Genomic DNA, 12,157 nt, shown 5'->3' on the forward strand with positions numbered 1-12,157 from the left:
AATTCTCCAAGCGAAGCTTCAACAGTACATGAACCAGGAACTTCCAGATGTTCAAGATGGATTTAGAAAAAGCAGAGGAAGCAGAGATCAAGTCCCCAAGATCCACTGGATCATCGAAAAAGTGAGAGGGTTCCAGGAAAACATCTACTTCTGCTTTATTGACTACGCCAAAGCCTTTCACTGTGTGGATCACAAGAAATGGTGGAAAATTCTTAAAGAGATGGGAATACCAGACCAGCAGATCTGCCTCCTGATAAATCTGTATGCATGTCAAGAAGCAACAGTAAGAATGGGACATAGAAAAACAGATTGGTTCCAAATCGGGAAAGGAGTATGTCAAGACTATATATTGTCATCCTGCTTATTTAACTTCTATGCAGAGTACATTATGTGATATGCTGGGCTGCATGAAGCACAGGCTGGAATCAAGATTGCCAGGAGAAATATCAATAACCTCAGATATGCAGATGACACCACCCTTATGTCAGAAAGTGAAGAAGAACTAAAAAGCCTCTTGATGAAAGTGAAAGAGGAGAGTGGAAAAGCTGGGTTAAAATTAAACATTCAGAAAACTAAGATCAAGGCATCTGGTCCCATCACTTCATGGCAAATAGAGGGGAAAACAGTGGAAACAGTGAGAGACTTTATTTTCTAGGGCTCCAAAATTACTGCAGATAGTTACTTTAGCCATGAAATTAAAAGACGCTTACTCCTTGGAAGGAAAGTTATGGCCAACCTGCTGCTGCTGCTAAGTCGCTTCAGTCGTGTCCGACTCTGTGCGACCCCAGAGATGGCAGCCCATCAGGCTCCCCCATCCCTGGGATTCTCCAGGCAAGAACACTGGAGTGGGTTGCCATTTCCTTCTCCAATGTGTGAAAGTGAAAAGTGAAAGTGAAGTCGCTCAGTCCTGTCCGACTCTTAGCGACCCCATGGACTGCAGCCTACCAGGCTCCTCCATCCATGGGATTTCCAGGCAAGAGTACTGGAGTGGGGTGCCATTGCCTTCTCCAATGGCCAACCTAGACAGCATATTAAAAAGCAGAGACATTACATTGCCGATAAAGGTTCATCTAGTCAAAGCTGTATTTTCAGAGTAGTCATGTATGGATGTGACAGTTGGACTATAAAGAAAGCTGAGCACCGAAGAATTGATGCTTTTGAACTGTGGTGTTGGAGAAGACTCTTGAGAGTCCCTTGGACTGCAAGGAGATCCAACCTGTGAATCCTAAAGGTAATCAGTCCTGAATACTCATTGGAAGGACTGATGCTGAAGCTGAAACTCCAATACTTTGGCCACCTGATGCAAAGAACTGACTCATTAGAAAAGACCCTGATGCTGGGGTAGATTGAAAGCAGGAGGAGAAGGGGATGACATAGGATGAGATGGTTGGATAGCATCACCAACTCGGTGGACTTGAGTGTGAGTAAGTTCCAAGAGTTGATGATAGACAGGGAAGCCTGGCGTCTGCAGTCCATGGGGTTGCAAAGAGCTGGACACAACTGGGCAACTGAACTGAACTGAACAGGAACAAATGGGAGCTACTTGCTACATTCCCATCAGCTGGAGCAATGCCATAGGGGAGAGACTTTGGGCCAGCCAGGCCCACCCGCTAAAGCACTACATATATGTGTGGTCACCTGAACAGAGAGGGACCAGAGAGAAGGGAGGGGTGGGTCCTAACACAGCAGAAGTGCCCAGTAGGGAGAGGCAGACGTGCATGGGAAGTACTTGAAAACAGAGCATCGTGGCTTTCCCACAGGGAAGTCGTCAGTGGGCAGCCGACCTGTGTGCTATAGGAACACCAACAACATGTCAGGGAGCGTGTGTCCATCAGCTGCGATCACAAGGCATTGTTATGACACAGGGGACACGTCAGGGAACAAAACAGACGAGATCCCTGCCTCATGGAGCTCCCAGTCCAGTGGAAGAGCAAGGAGAGCACGGTTCTAGGAACTGTGTGTCCAGGTTTATACATGTTAACTTGTGTACCCTTCAGACTGATTCAGTGAGGTAGGTACACCCACGCTGCCCACATTCCAGGTGAGTTAGCTGAGTTACAAGAGGCAAAGCTCACAAGGCAGAGCTAGGATTTGAACCCAGTCCCAAGAACTGCACACACTGCCTCCTGTCACACTCCCTATTTTCCTGGGCTCCTAAATGCTGTCTTTGTTCACCACTCACTACTGTTTATTGCAGTAATAGTAACGATAATGATCGCTATTATTCATGGATCACCTTAGCTAGCCAAGGTTAGGCTGGGCTCTCTAATGACATTTCCTTCAGTTAGTTCCCTGAGCAGCTCTTCTAAAGTAACTGAATATCCTAGGACATTCCATTTCTGGCTTCATGTTTAAAAGAAAAAAAAAAAGCAAAACTCAGATAAGTTAGGGCATTTGCCTGCTGTCACACAATCAACAAGGGAAAAGTCTGCGATGCACACCCAAGGCTGACTCTAAGAGCAAGCTTATTGTGCTGTTATAAATAAAATGCATGAATTTCTCCATGTGTACACTTTAATTAATCAGTGTTAAAGAAAAATGCTTCTGCAGGCTGTAATAAATAATTATTAAGCATCTGTGTGTCAGGTCCTGGGGATGATGCCCTGTGGTCCTGGCCCTCATGGCCTCAGAGAGTGGGCAGTTATCACTGTGCCCAAGGAGCGGGAGGGATGCCTGCAAAGCAAGAGTGCGCCATCTGGTGGATGTGGCAGGTAGCCCCAGGTATTCCTGATCCCCTCTCAGAACCCTGAAGTGTCAGCGGTCTAGCAGAGAACCACTGTTCATTTTGTAGTTAGAGGAAACGGAGATCCTGGAAGAAAGTGAATGTCTTGGTAAGAGTCACAAAGAAAGGTATTAACAGAGCCAATACTGGAACGAGATCAGGGTCTCCTCCTTTCTCCTGCACCAGAGGAGAAAGATCCCAGGGTCCCACCCTCCATGAACATGTGCCCATCACTGGCTGCAGGGACCTTAGAGATGACTTAGTTCTGCATTGGCAAACATGTAGTGTCTCCAATCTCTCCTCCAGAACCTCTGGAAGACACCACTAATCAATCTTTCCCTCCAAGCCCAGGAGCTTCGTGGGAAGGCATTTTGGCACAACATGCCATCCAGGCCCTACAATCAGAGTCCTACTTGAGACTCCCTAACTTGACCCCAGAAGGGAAACTGGGGCAGAACGAGGAATCATCTGTGCCAAAGGTTATATATCAGCACATAAGGGTGCTACAGTTTGTGAACATAGGTATACTGTAGATCTAAGACCATTTAAGCTCATTTAGTCTTTACTGAATCCAAAAATAAGAAATGCAGTTGCAATTGGTTTAGCATATTGGCTGCTTAATCTACCCACTACAGCCTCTCCATTACCCTGTGCAGTGGGGTCATAGTTCAATTCAGGTCAGTCGCTCAGTCGTGTCCAACTTTTTGCGACCCCATGAATAGCAGCACGCCAGACCTCCCTGTCCATCAACAACTCCAGGAGTCTACCCAAACCCATGTCCATTGAGTCAGTGATGCCATCCAAGCATCTCATCCTCTGCCATCCCCATCTCCTCCTGCCCTTAATCTTTCCCAGCCTCAGGGTCTTTTCCAATGAGTCAGCTCTTCACATCAGGTGGCCCAAGTGTTGGAGTTTCAGCTTCAGCATCAGTCCTTCCAATGAATATTCAGGACTGATTTCCTTTAGAATGGACTGGTTGGATCTCCTTGCAGTCCAAGGGACTCTCAAGAGTCTTCTCCAACACCACAGTTCAAAAGCATCAATTCTTCGGTGCTCAGCTTTCTTTATAGTCCAACTCTCACATCTATACATGACCACTGGAAAAACCATAGCCTTGACTAGATGGACCTTTGTTAGCAAAGTAATGTCTCTGCTTTTTAATATGCTATCTAGGTTGGTCATAACTTTCCTTCCAAGGAGTAAGCGTCTTTTAATTTCATGGCTGCAATCACCATCTGCAGTGATTTTGGAGCCCCCCAAAATAAAGTCTGACACTGTTTCCACTGTTTCCCCTTCTATTTACCATGAAGTGATGGGACCAGATGCCATGATCTTTGTTTTCTGAATGTTGAGCTTTAAGCCAACTTTTTCACTCTCCTCTTTCACTTTCATCAAGAGGCCTTTTAGTTCTTCACTTTCTGCCATAAGGCAGTGTCATCTGCATATCTGAGGTTATTGATATTTCTCCTGGCAATCTTGATTCCAGCCTGTGCTTCCTCCAGCCCAGCGTTTCTCATGATGTACTCTGCATATAAGTTAAATAAGCAGGGTGACAATATACAGTCTTGATGTACTCCTTTTCCTATTTGGAACCAGTCTGTTGTTCCATGTCCAGTTCTAACTGTTGCTTCCTGACCTGCATGGTTTTCTCAAGAGGCAGGTCAGGTGGTCTGGTATTCCCATCTCTTTCAATATTTTCCATAAACAGATGAGAAACCGGAGGCGGAGGGGAGTGAGGTGACCAGACACCAGCAACAATTGTAATCATCAACATCACTGTAGTAACCGTCTATCGGGGCAGACACAGAATATCCCACACTTCCTCACAGCACTCCTGGGAGAAGAGGCCCATAGTTAGTCTCATTTCACACTTAGGGGACCTGAGGTTCAAGAAGATGAAACTCCTTGTCCAGGCCACACAGCCAACAACAGGCAAAAAGAAGGTTCTAACCCAGTCTGCCCAACCTCAGAATTGGGGTATTATAATTTCCATTTTGCCACTAGGCATGGAGTTGTCTCACCATTTTCCAATGAGGCAGCTGTAGCCTGGGGCCATCACACTTGGGCCCCTGGGCTGTGTTCCTGATTCAGGATAACTCTCTGCTCAAGATTTCTGTACAACCCTCAGCTCTGTGCCCACAACAAGGAGAAGCAGAGCCTCAGATGTTTGCAGAACTGGGCACAGACAGCCTGGGAGGTGAGTCTGCTGACCAGTCCAAGGCTCTGCTGGATGGGATCCTCTGTGTCCCAGCCCCAGAACTGGGCACTTGCCCTGTGCTCTGATGACGGGATCACAGTTAGCATGAAGAACACTAGCTACCCAAGCCTCCGATCCTACCCCTACTTTGTCCTGGCCACGTTCACCTTAGGACAGGGTTCCAGTTTCCTGCTGAGGTGCCGGTGGGTGAAAGGACAAGACTGACCTTGGCTGACCTGGAGCTACCAGCGCTCCCAGCCTACTGCCACGTGGGCACCCGTCTGTGCTTCCTGGCCTGGGAGTTCCAGGTTGGCATACGCCCAAATGCACCAGGCATTACCACCAACTAAAACAGCAAAGGTCAAGGAATAAACAGGGCATTCAAGTGCAAGGACTTTCCTGCCCCACCATCCGACCTCAGTGTGATCTGAGTCAAAGGTCCTTCCTGGGGAGTCAAATGCTGGGTTCGTGTCCTTGTGAAACCTGGGCCACTCACCTCCTTTCCCTGAACATCAGTACCCTGAATTGGAAAATGGGGTTTTCCAAATCTCCTTAGGGGGTTGTCATGAGCACCAATGGTGAAAGGAGACCTGCAGTGCCAAGCCCACGGCCCGGGTACTGCCCTTGACCTACTGGATTCTGGATACTGGGGCCAAAGAGTGAGACTTGCTGCAGCCCCCAGAGACTGAGAGTCAGAACAGCTGATCTCAGTGGGAGAGGATGCAGAACTGGGTGCACTCGCCAGCTCTGCCCCTTCCTATCTGTGTGGCCTTGAGGAAGTCATCCTCCCCTTCTGAGCCTCACGCCCCAAAGTCAAGATGAAGACAGTAACATCCCTGCCTGGTTGCTGATGAGGTGACACAAGATGAAGCAGGATAAGCCCCTAGGGTTGTGCAGTCATGTCTAGGCAGAGGTGGGGCTCGGGAGGATGCTGTGGGGATCACAGCTCTTAGAACACAAGGTAAAGTACCTGTGAGCCACCCTAGTCCAGTTACTTCCAATTCTGGCCAGCCACCCCGGAGTTCCTGACCCTAAGTATCTAGGGAGGAACTCAGGGATCTATTGTTTAAACAAACTTTTTAGAAAAACTGGAAACAGAACTGCCATATGACCCAGAAATCCCACTGCTGGGTATATACACCGAGGAAACCAGAATTGAAAATGACATGTGCACACCAAAATCATTGTAGTACCGTTTACAATAGCTAGGACGTGAAAGTAACCTTGATGTCCATCGGCAGACAAATGGATAAGAAAGTTGTGGTGCATATACACAATGGAATATCATTCAGCTATAAAAAACAATGCACTTAAGTCAGTTCTAATGAGGTGGATGAAATTGGAGCCTATTATACAGAGTGAAGTAAGTCAGAAAGAAAAACACCAATACAGTATATTAAGGCATGTATATGGAATTTAGAAACATAGTAATGACCATCCTATATGCAATACAGCAAAATAGATACAGATGTAAAGAACAGATTTTGGGACTCTGTGAGAGAAGGCGAGGGTGGGATGATTTGAGAGAACATCATTGAAACCTGTATATTACCATATGTGAAATAGACGACCAGTGCAAGTTCGATGCATGAAGCAGGGCACTCAAAGCCAGTGCTCTGAGACAACCCAGAGGGATGGGATGGGATGGGAAATGGGAAGGGGATTCAGAATGGGGGAACACATGTACACCTGTGGCTTATTCATGTCAATATGGCAAAAACCGCCACAATATTGTAAAGTAATTAGCTTTCAATTAAAATAATTTATTTAAAAATTATTTAATCTTTTGTTTTAAAAAGTGATTACCCAAGCAGAAAATTTCAACAAACGAGAAAGATATGAAATGGAAGAGGAAAATAAGTTGGGGTCAATTCATGTGTGGCTGTGGATTCATCCTTCTCCTTCTCTGGACCATGGGCTCCTCAGTTATCCCAGCAAGGAGGTTAAGTTGAATGCTAAGCTTTCCTGTGGCGATTATGTCTGTTATGTTTCCAGTGTGGTTATTTGAACTGGGAGTTGTCATCTAAAGGCAGGAGGTGATGTGAGTATACAAATGTATTAAATAAGGACTGACTGTGAGTTTGAATGGCAGGAAACAACTCACACTGGCTTCAGGAGGAGAGTTCTGGAAAGAGGGAATGGTCTGTGCAGAGGGCCGAGGCAGCAATGATGTTGGTATTTCTCTGGAAAAGAAGGAAGACAATAGGGCCATGGAGAAAGAGGCAGATGAGTTTCAGGTGGCAGTGAGTGATGACAGAGGCCATGATGGGGACTTTGGTTTAAGGTCAGTGTTTTAACTTCTTGCAGCTGCATTGAGAGTAGAGGAGTTGGGAGCAAGTGTGCAGAGGGATACTGCATATATGGGGATATATACGGAGGCAGACCATATTCACCCTCAGGAGAAACTCTACTGACTCAATGGAGTGGGCAGATGGGGAGGGCGGGTCCTGAGCAACCTGTCATTGCAAACATTTTTCCTGAAGCTGGTTCCACTATGAGGGATGTTATGGAGAGTACTCGGACACAAGAGAAGGTTTGGGAAAAATGACCTCACAGGTCACTGACCCTGATGCTATGGGCCACAAGTCTAGCCCCATCTCTGTCCCTCTCTTACAGGCTGGCTGCTTTCCCTCTCTGAGCTGAGTTTCCAAACTCTGATAAAATTAAGCTGGATGATCACTATGGATCCTTCTACCAGAATATTCTCCAATTCATCTCAGTTTTTACCCCAGCCCCCCACCAGCATGGCCACCATGTTGGTATCTGGAGGCTCCATGAGAACCTGCTCTTAGTCTTGGAACAAAGTCCTCTCCATAGCCATCCAATTCAAGCATCCTTGGTGACCTTTGTTTTGGAAGTCTCTCTGTTCACTCTGGACAGGGCTTATTTTCATTGGAGTCTCCTTGGATGGCTCTGGATGCAGAGCTCGTTTCCGGGGATAGCCTTCCCATCACCATCAATATGAGGGCCCTCAGTACCCAGCAGAATTCCAGGAGGCTGTGCAGAGGAGCAAGGACTTTGTAAGTATTTTTCTTCAAACCCGTGACTGCTGGGTCTCCCCCTTAATGTCACCCCACATGGAGGCCTACTGAAGTCTTTGGTAAGAGGCATAGGGATGAAAGTGAAAGTGTTAGTTTTTCAGTTGTGATCAACTCCTTGCAACCCCATGGCCAGTAGCCCACCAGGCTCCTCTGTCCATGAATTTCTCCAGGCAAGAACACTGGAGCCATTTGCCATTTCCTTCTCTAGGGGATCTTCCCGACCCAGGGATTGAATCTGCTTCCCCTGCATTGCAGTCCTTACCATCTGAGCCACCAGGGAAGCCCTTCAGAAGGTTCTGGGGGCAAGAGGCAGAGGGGTGGGGCCACTTGAGTTCACTAATATTTTGAATAGAGCAAATTAAGAAATAGATTCAATGAGGAGAAGTGTCAAATTGATGAGGAATGCAATGTCATGATGTGGTATACACTTATTTGCTCATACTTTTATTTGGCAAAATTTACTATGTTGTACTGTACTAGGTACTTGGTAAAGAAATTGCCTGCCAATGCAGGGGACAAAAGAGACGCGGGTTCGGTCCCTGGGATGGGAAGATCCCCTCAAGGAGGGCACACCACCCACTCCAGTATTCTTGCCTGGAGAATCCTATGGTTTGAGGAGCCTGGCAGGATACAATCCGTGGGGTCACAAAGAGTTGGACACGACTCAGTGACCAACATTAACACTGTTGTAGGTGCAGGTTTTTTACTGTAAATTGGGATTTCAACCATGAAATAAGTCACAATCCCTCCTCTAAGGAAGTCACAGCCTGGTAGGGAAGGCAGGCAATTTGTCACTAATTGGTACCCAGGACTCTGCACAGTGAATGAAGGCAGCAAGATGGTGGAGTGGGGCCCCCTATCATAGACTCTGGTGAGGGGTCTAGAGGACATGACGGCCTTCTGAAGCTGAAAAGTCAGTAAGAAATGACTCAGCTAAAAATGAAAAGAAGTGGAAAGTGTTCCAGGCAGAGAAGCCAGCATGTGCAAAGGACCTTCAGTGAAGAGAATTGACCTGACTTTTCACATCACAGCTCCTTCATTCACTGGTTGTTTATCTCTGGGCAAGAAAGTTTCTCTGGCTTTTTGAGCTGGGCTGCCCATCTGTAAGAGAGCAGATAGCCACGTCTATCTTCAAGGACTGTTGAGTGTAAGAGTGATAGGTGCTCATCCGAGATTCTGTTTCACTGTGGAAAATTCTCACTCCTGTTCCTCCCATGACTGTACAGGTGTCTGGACAAGATGTTTCAGCTTTGGAAACTTGTTCTCTTGTGCGGCCTGCTCGCCAGGACCTCAGCATCTCTTCTTGACAGTCTTGGCAAGGATGTTCTGAGGAAGCTGAAATCTGGTCTTGAGAAAGGACTTGACAACCTTGACAGTACACTTGAAAGTGAGTCACAACAGGGATGATACGTGGCACCTGGGAGCTTGCTTCCTAAACACTAAGCCTGTATTAGCAAAGGCTGCTAGCAAGAGTGCACCTTATGGGTGGTTTACCAAGAGAGGTGACTAACTGGTTCCTAGAAACAGGCATTACTTAACTGAGTATCACTTTACATCTTATATCATGATAAACTTTGCTAATATATTCATAGGATAAATTCCTAAAGGTGACATTTCAAAAGTTCAAAAGGTATGCAAATTTTAAAATACAGTACAAAGTTATGACCAACCTAGACAGCATATTAAAAAGCACAGACATTACTTAGCCAACAAAGGTCCATCTAGTCAAGGCTATGGTTTTTGCAGTAGTCATGTATTCTTGTGAGAGTTGGACTATAAAGAAAGCTGAGTGCCAAAGAATTGATGCTTTGAACTGTGGTGTTGAAGAAGACTCTTGAGAGTCTTTTGGTCTCCCAGGAGATCCAACCAGTCCATCCTAAAAGAAAGCAGTCCTCAATATTCATTGGAAGGACTGATGTTAAAGCTGCAACTCCAATACTTTGGCCACCTGATGCGAAGAGCTGACTCATTTGAAAAGACCCTGATGCTAAGAAAGATTGACGGCGAAAGGAGAAGGGGATGACAGAGGATGAGATGGTTGGATGGCATCGCTGACTCAATGGACATGAGTTTGAGTAAACTCAGGGAATTGGTGATGGACAGGGAGGGCTGGTGTGCAGCAGTCCATGGGGTCGCAAAGAGTCAGACATGACTGAGCAACTGAACTGAACTGAACTGAACTGAACATATTGACAAATAATCCCCTATGTTAATAGTTTCTCTAATCATCTGTGAGAGTATCTTTTTTTCTACTCTCTTGACAGCACTGGTTTGGACAACTGAAATTTTTTCCAGGCTCACAGATGAAAGGTTATAGTTCATTTCCGTATTCCTCTAATTATGAAAGAATTAGCTCATTTTTTTCATAGTTTATTAGCCATTTATATATTTCAATTTAAATATTTAAATTATATTTGTAGCATATTCTTCTTTTGGGTCATTCAATTTTCTTAGTAATTTGTATTAACTAATTGCAAAAGGATTCCTACCTAGACCAGGTAGCTTTAGAATTACCTAACTTTCTAGTGTATATTTCCTAGTAATTCTGATTTCTTGAAAGAACTTGGTTTTCTTTTCACTTTTTGGAAACATTACTAGCACACTGCTAATCATTCTTTACATGAGAAGCTAAATTCTGAAAATTACTGCCCTTCAAAACTTGCCAGGGGTTGAGAGGGACTGTGTGATAGTCCCTCAGTTGTATCCAACTCTTTGTGACCCCATAGCCTATAGCCTGCCAGGCTCTACTGTCCATGGCCTTCTCCAGGCAAGAATACTGGATTGGACTGCCATTGCCTTCTCCAAGGGATCTTTCCAACCCAGGTACTGAACCCAGGTCATCTCCACTGGAGGCAGATTCTTTACCATCTGAGCCACCAGAGAATCCTGGCAACCTGAAAGATACAGGAGGGACCCACTTTTCAATTTCTACCGATAAAACTGAGCTCAGAAGCCAAAGTGTCTGCATCAAACTTACTTAGTAGGTTACAGGACCAGGTAGCTTTCATCCCTGCATCACTATGACTAGGCACTGCCAATTGCAAAGCCACATTGCAGTGCTTTGATTACCTACATTTTTGTGCAGCTCTTTCTTATTCTTTCAGCTAGTTGCCTTGTTGTTTCTTATGTGAATTATTTTCTACAGAGATTTTCTTAATACTTTTGAAATGTGCCATTCTACATCTGCCATGTCACTTGCTCTATCAAATCCCTCTTTCTCTGCCCATTAGGACTCTGCCCTTGTTCTCCTGTATGCGTCATCTCTTTCTAGGCCTCATGCAAAGCTGTCATTCAGGGACTCATCTTTGCCACTTTCATGATTTACATCTGTATTTTTTATTTGATTCTAGATTTTCCAATTCTTATTCTCTTCTAAGTTTATTTTGTTTGCATGAGCAGCTCATTAGTGCTTCACTGCTAGATCTTGATGTGCAATCAAAACTTATTGCCTGTTCAGTGGGTTGATTGCTCTGTTGATGTATAACAAGTATATATTAGTGTGAAGGCAGTGTAGAAAGAACCTCTCCTAGCTGTGTGAGTTTGATTCATTTCTTAAACTTTTGATATTTTATTTCCCCATCTGAAACTGCTGCTAGGTCACTTCAGTCATGTCTGACTCTGTGTGACCCCATAGACGGCAGCCCACCAGGCTCCCCCTTCCTGGGATCCTCCAAGCAAGAACACTGGAGTGGGATGCCATTTCCTTCTCCAACGCATGAAAGTGAAAAGCGAAAGTGAAGTCACTCAGTCATGTCCGACTTCTAGCGACTCCATGGACTGCAGCCTACCAGGCTCCCCCGTCCATGGGATTTGCCAGGCAAGAGTACTAGAGTGGGTTGCCATTGCCTGGTAATACCAACTTTGTGGATTTGTTACAAAGATTAAATGAAATAACATAGGCAAATTGTTTCATTTTGTACCTGGTGCCTAGGAGCTGCTTCTTAAGCTGTGTGCCACACTAAATGGAGACTGTTTTGCAGCTATCTTTCAGCAACTGAAGACTGATTTCATGCTCCCCCAGGAATCCAATACTTCTGAGGAGGGCCAGGAGAAGGCTGGGGAAACTAAGAACTTATTGGAACAACTCATTTCTGGAATTTTTCAAGTAGTGTACAGACTTACTGGGTGAGTTGATGTTTTATTTGGAGATCTTTGTTCCCAGGAAAGGGAATAGATCTCTTTGGGGATACAAGTTTA

This window comes from Bos indicus, chromosome 13 (genome assembly GCF_029378745.1).
Source record: "Bos indicus isolate NIAB-ARS_2022 breed Sahiwal x Tharparkar chromosome 13, NIAB-ARS_B.indTharparkar_mat_pri_1.0, whole genome shotgun sequence".
NCBI classification, from domain to species: Eukaryota; Metazoa; Chordata; class Mammalia; order Artiodactyla; family Bovidae; genus Bos; species Bos indicus.